Source organism: Cornus florida, unplaced genomic scaffold (assembly GCF_030987335.1).
Source record: "Cornus florida cultivar Cherokee Brave unplaced genomic scaffold, ASM3098733v1 CherokeeBrave_3.0.0_Hap2_Chr03, whole genome shotgun sequence".
In the NCBI taxonomy this organism is placed as follows: Eukaryota; Viridiplantae; Streptophyta; class Magnoliopsida; order Cornales; family Cornaceae; genus Cornus; species Cornus florida.
Window position 1 is genome coordinate 36325565 of NW_026775573.1, and position 6353 is coordinate 36331917.

Genomic DNA, 6353 nt, shown 5'->3' on the forward strand with positions numbered 1-6353 from the left:
ACCACACAAATGGTCCTCCATATGTATATTGTAATGTCAATATAAACTGCACATAGTAAATTTAACCTCGAAGTTGGTGACTAGATCAACATATGCTGTGATCGAACTTTTTGTGTGATCATTGAATATTTATACATAGAATCAAAAACAGGTGAATTTTTTGTAGCAAATAGCAACAAGTCAATGCGACTTATGTGCTTATAAATATAGATCTCAGTACAACATAGGTAGGGGCTAGCCCATGCCTCATAACTTCATGTCTTGTTGTTAGTTCGAAGGTCAGAATCTAACATACCTTAGACAAAAATAAATCTACTTCATCAACGAATGTGACAGCTGGATGACGACAACAGGCAACTCTAAAAAGTGCTCTCATTAGCTTTTCACTCTCACTGATCTATAATCACCGATTAACATTTAATTACTTGAATATATTAGGCTTACTTGTGTAAAATTTAAGTTTTTTTCATATAATGAGCTACCAAGATGCAAGTACAACAGGCAAACTTTGTCTACATTTCCATATACAATATTAGACTTATATTTCTAGTACAAGAGGTGGACCATAATGAGAAGAAACATTCCCTAAGACATGAGAAAAAAATGAATGAATCGAAGAATAAAATGGTAATGCTTTTTATCTTTCATTTGTAGGGGCAACATATACTTACTGGGGACCAAACAGAAGAAGACCTCTTCCCGGAGAACGGCAACCTTTAAAAATGTCAGGACATAATAAAGGCTATATAACCATCTCAGTCACACTTTTTTTAGCATGTTCCAAACCAGCTAGAGAATGGACAGGCAAAAAAATATGATTAAAACAAAATATCCAAATACATAAACTTACTACGAGAATATGAAAATGGGAAAAGTCTACATCATCTTATGTTACCAATATCATCCCAGCGAACATTGGGATCCCGCTCCATTATCTCATTACAGACATGTTCAATATGATGAGGTTCTAAATTCCGTAATTCCTCAGGAATCTCGCCATCGGGATCACATAACATTTCCAAACTAAAACAAAAAATATTGAATGTATTAGAATAAGCCTGCATAACACTCACGGTTAATCATTATTATCCATAGAGAGAGATTCTTAAATGGTTAGAGCCACTTTCAAATACCAATTATTAGAGAAATCACAAAGCTTATGAGAAAAAAGAACTCTTGAGGGAAAAAAACAACGCATTTAAACTAAATTTCTAATACAATGAAAACAAGTTTATATAAACTAACCATCTTTTTGTTGAGTCATCTAATGTATTATAATCCTTCCCTCCAATACAAGAAGTCTTATTACCACGGATGCCACGGTGTTGGACCCCATTTGATCTTTAAACCATATCCTCTGTTCCTTGCAACCATTTCCTATAACGTGGAAGAGATATGCTAATCAACATTTCTAAGAATATAGAAATGTAATTTTCTTAAAAACTTCAAATAAAAGGTTGTTATAGTTAATAGGGTAAAACGCAAGAAACCCCCCTGGACTATGAGGAAATCTGTAACTAACCACCTGAACTTTCAAAAATGCAAGAAACCCCCTGAACTATGCAAAATTGTTGCAGATCACTCCATCCGTTCAACGTCCAGTTATATATGACCGTTGAAATTGGTTTCTTAAATTTAAATGACCATACTGCCCATAGAAGCATGAAAGGACAATAATACCCTTAATTTTAGAACACCGACCAAACAAGACTTTATCAAAATTTCTCTAAATCCACAACTCTGATTCTCTGAATCGTCCCTGTAACACGCGAAGGTCTTAAAGCGTTCTCAATTTCCTAATTTTGGGGATCATATAGTTTTACGGCAAGGATGAGTTCATTAAAATCTAGTAAGACAAGATCATCGATTCACCGCATGTCAAACTGTAACACAGAGGACGGAATGGTCCGGTGACTATACAGAGGACGGAATGGCGAGAAGCAAGAACTGCCACTGAACATGGACGTCATGATGCGGAAGTATTTCAAGCATCCCATAAATTTTCAAAATGATAAAAAAGGAGACAAAATATTCCATAACACATGCAATTGGTAAAAGCCCAAAAGGAACCCAGTACCATAAATTGGATTATTGGATCCGTCCGTGCGACCCTCTGCCTTGCCGTCGCCGCACCAGTTAGCCCCGTCGCTGGCGACCTGTTCCTCTCTCTCCGGGGTATCTTCTCAGTTCACGACCCGCCGATCTCTTAAACTATTGCCAGAAAAGTATGCATAAATTCCCGCCTCGGAGGTCCAGGTTACATCCAATTTCTTCACCGCCACCAAGGACAACGCCGACCTTATCTCGCCACCGACGCCGACAAGTCTCTGGTCTAGACTCTAGACACAATGCGTCCGCCTTTTCTGGTCTCTTCTCTGCCAAAGCTCACAGCGAACTCCGCAAATCCATGACTGATGGCGACTCATGTTCTCTCTTTAGGAATTCGCTTCCGCAGTTTCAGTAGCCACCGGCGAATGAGAATTCCAACTGAAGGTGGTTACGTTGAAATTTCACCACCTATCATCACCTTCACCCGATCTTCTCGCCAGATTCGCACGCAATCTCACCGCCGAACAGTCTTCACCAGCTATGCTCACACGCGATAACACGGTAAGAAAAAGCTGACTAATCAATACCCTACTCTCCCCAACGTGCGTTCATGCGCCATGTTTTTATGATTAATTTCTTCACAGAATTGTTCATGACGGTAGCTCTGTTCTTGGATTTGTCTCCGATTTTGCTTCTTTGGTCTGTTTTGGATTGATTTGATCTTAATTGGTGCATCGGATTGACTATATGCATGAATAAATAGGTTTGTTTTGTTGTTTAATCAACCTAAAACATTCATCTCTCCCATGCAAGCTCTCTGGCATCGGCAACCGAATCATAAGACCCCAAAATTATAGCCGCAAGAACAATAAAAATCTTGTAGTATAGGTGGTTGTTGGTGTGATGGAGTATATATTATCTCTTTGGTGTGCTGTCAATATCCCATTGGCTGTTGAGAATTTTTTTGCCACGTCAGCAAATTAATATGACAATGCTTCAAACGGTGTAGTTTCATAGTAAAGGCAAAAATGTCATTTACCTTTTTCCGGTGACCTGATGGGGTAATATGCAACAAAATCAAAGTCAAGGGGTTTTTTTGTAGTCCAGGGGGGTTAGTTGCAAAACCCCCATAGTTCAGGGGGGTTTCTTGCATTTTACCCTAGTTAATATAACAATGGGGGAAGGAGGGGCACTTTGTAATGCCTTTTTTTTTTTTTTTTTTTTTTTTTTTTTTTTTTTTTTTTTTTTGGGTGTGTTGTTAAATACTCAAACCCATCTTCCAGAAACATTAAAAAGCAAAAAAAATCACCTATCACTATCTAATTTGACTATTCTTGATTTGAGGTGAGGTGAAACATGTTCACAAAACTTTACAAACTTATTTCAAATCCAAATTATAAAACAAATCTAGTGAAGGTTCAGGACATCATTCTTTTGTAATATCAAGTTAGAAAACTGAAAGATTATTTAGGCATCTAACTATTTCGGCAAGCAAAATACTTTTCCCAAATATATATATATATATATATATATATATATATATATATTTCATTCATCTCAGTTCTTTTGATTAGTCATCATAATTAGCTTACAATGTTTCTAGACTCTAGGTAATCCCAATAAAAGAATAAAAGGAAGTATGTTTTGTGATATTTTGATACTTTGAAGTTTGGCTCAAAACCTGTCAGATCTATTATACGAGTTATAAATTGTTTCCATAAGTTGCAAAACGCATTTAAAAGTCAAGTCCCTACATGTTTTGATGACTTAAAGGAAAAGGGGTTTGGGGAAGAAGTTACTCCATTAGCATAGAATATGAGATTGCAATCACAGATTATTTTCAAATGAAATATAAATACATATAATATATCCCCTACCAATTTCAAATTCTTAATTACTTGATAATTGCGAAATCAAAAAATCTCCTAACATAATCTTCGTTCATAGAAAAAAAAATAAATAAATAAAAAACAATTATTTTTGATAACAAAACAGAGTGTAAAAGCCCTAATTTATTTTCCAGCTTTTTTTTGGTGAATTTTTTTTTAAAATTTTTTTTATTACCTCCACTGTGTTGCCGACCAGATATGGAAGCTACTTGTTGAGTTTTATTTTCTCTTGATTCTCCTTTATCTTTTCCTTGAAGGAATCCAACTCAAGATTTGATCTTTGCAACTCTTCCTTCAAACCACAGAGATTGTCAAATTTAAATAAACTTTGAAAAAATAGATGAAATCCACAGAATATGATTTACCTTGAGCACTTGAATCTCAGTATCTAGAAGTCGGGAAGCCTTATTAACATCATCTGTTGATATAGATTAGAACCAAGCTATTCCTCGCTGTCCTCAACCATGGCAGTCGTGAGAGCCAGATGTGAAGAACTCCTGTGTGTGAGAGGTCGTGAAGAGCGAAGAGAGAAAGATAGGGCTTCGACAAGAGAGAGAGCGGAGAAAGAAATCTAGGGCTTAGACGCGAGAGAGAGAGAGAGCAGAGTTGTGTAAAGGAACCTAGGGCTTGGAAGAGAGATAGAGAGAGAAGAGTTATGTAGAGGGTTCTGCGTGGGCAATGATATATATACCTAAGGATAAAAACTACGTCGTTTTTGAAGGTCACATTAGTCACAGTGCTCCTACCGTCCCTAAAGACTAATTTTTAATTATTTTTTGTATTAAAAAAATTCATTTATGTGGCGCTAAGTTTCCTGCTAGCACCACAAAAGGCAGGGAAAATTATTTGGGCCTTCGGAGACGGTAACTAAAGACCGTGCCCAAAAATAGTATCTTTAGGGACAGTAACATTACCGTCCCAGAACCCTATTTTGATAATTTTTTATTAAAAAAAATTATAATTTCACTTAAATAGCCTTTTGGCGACGGTAACTTTACCATCCCAAAAGTTATTTCGATAATTTTTTTATTAAAAAAATTATAATTTCACTAAAAATGGTGCTAAGTTTTGCCGCCGCCACCAGATTGGAGGAATCTTTTATTTTGGTCTTTTAGGGACCCTAAAAATAGGATCTTTAGGTACAGTTTTTTGTACTGTCCCTAAAGGTCTATCACTAATAACCCTTTTCTTCTACTGTAGGATTACAAACAATTGATTCAAGATGAAAATCAAGTGGGACATGAGTTGGATTCAATGATCTCTGACCATGCATGCACAAATAAAACAACAACTAGAAACAAACATGTAGCAAATAACAATCACTTCAGCTCCGCAACAAATCAATCAACAAACCTCCACAAATATTTATCCCATACTCCCATACTTTAAACAATATGCAAGGAAAGTAAATTGCTTACACGTGGGCTCACGATTTATCTAAGAATTTTTTAAATCATTCTCAACAGAAGAATCTTTCACATGCAATGAAGGAGGAATAAGATGTGAAACCGGATAGGTGTCAACTTTTGGTTGCACCGGTTCACTCTCTTCATTTTGAATACCAACTTGATTATCCATAATCCTTCTACTTCTCAAAGTGGTCATCGTATTCACATGCTCAATTGTGTCACCTTCCGAAGAGGAATTGGTCTCCACAACAAATTGTTGCTTAGGTAGTGGATTCAAAGGCATCTTCCCCTTTTCCCTAGCATTCAATGTACTAACTATTTGCCCAACTTGGGATTCTACCTTCGCAATGGATTGGGAATGAGAATGAAGTAATTAGGTGTTTGCCTCTAAAGTACCCAAAGTTGTCAACATTTTTTCCTCAAATGTGGACTCCTTGAGTTCCCTTGAGAATTTGAAGATTGATTTGGAAACTGAGTGTTTGAAAATTGGTTTCCATGTGGGGATTGGTATGATGATCTATAACCTTGGGAACCTTGGCTTTGCATTGGGGGTGGAACATACTTTCTTTGAAAACCACTTTGGGGAGGGTTTGAGCCTTCCCTTTTGCTTTTTGAAGAGAAGTTCAGATGTGTGATATACCTTGAATCTAGAGCCACGGGTGATCAAGTCCAAGCACAGATCCGAGGGATACCAAAATAATTAAGTATGTAAATGAACACATAATACAAAAGAATTAAGAAATAGATAATTAAATAAGCTGAAAGAATTTTAAATAATAATCCTTAAAAGTTATAAAATCCAATATTGCCAAAACCTTCAATATTATTACAACTCGAGAATCCATCAAATTGACCCCTAATAATATTCCAGCTGGAAAATAAATAACTGAACTAAAAAGGAAATCCAAAACTAAAACATAAATAAAAATCCTACGTAGTCGGAGGAATGAGTAACTGTCTCTGCACAGCACGATCAAGCTCTACGGCAGGAACTGTCGAACACCTA

The 6353-nt window shown here is 36.3% G+C and overlaps 1 long non-coding RNA gene across 1 annotated transcript; it reads right to left on the bottom strand.

Moving 5' to 3' along the window:
- Positions 1-725: 725 nt before the first annotated feature.
- LOC132300273 (uncharacterized) lies at positions 726-4589 on the bottom strand. Its single transcript, XR_009480368.1, has 4 exons — positions 4304-4589; positions 4114-4230; positions 1246-1377; positions 726-1023 (listed from the first exon to the last, which is right to left on the bottom strand). It is a non-coding gene; the product is annotated as an uncharacterized LOC132300273 (long non-coding RNA).
- Between the last annotated feature and the right edge of the window lie 1764 nt (positions 4590-6353).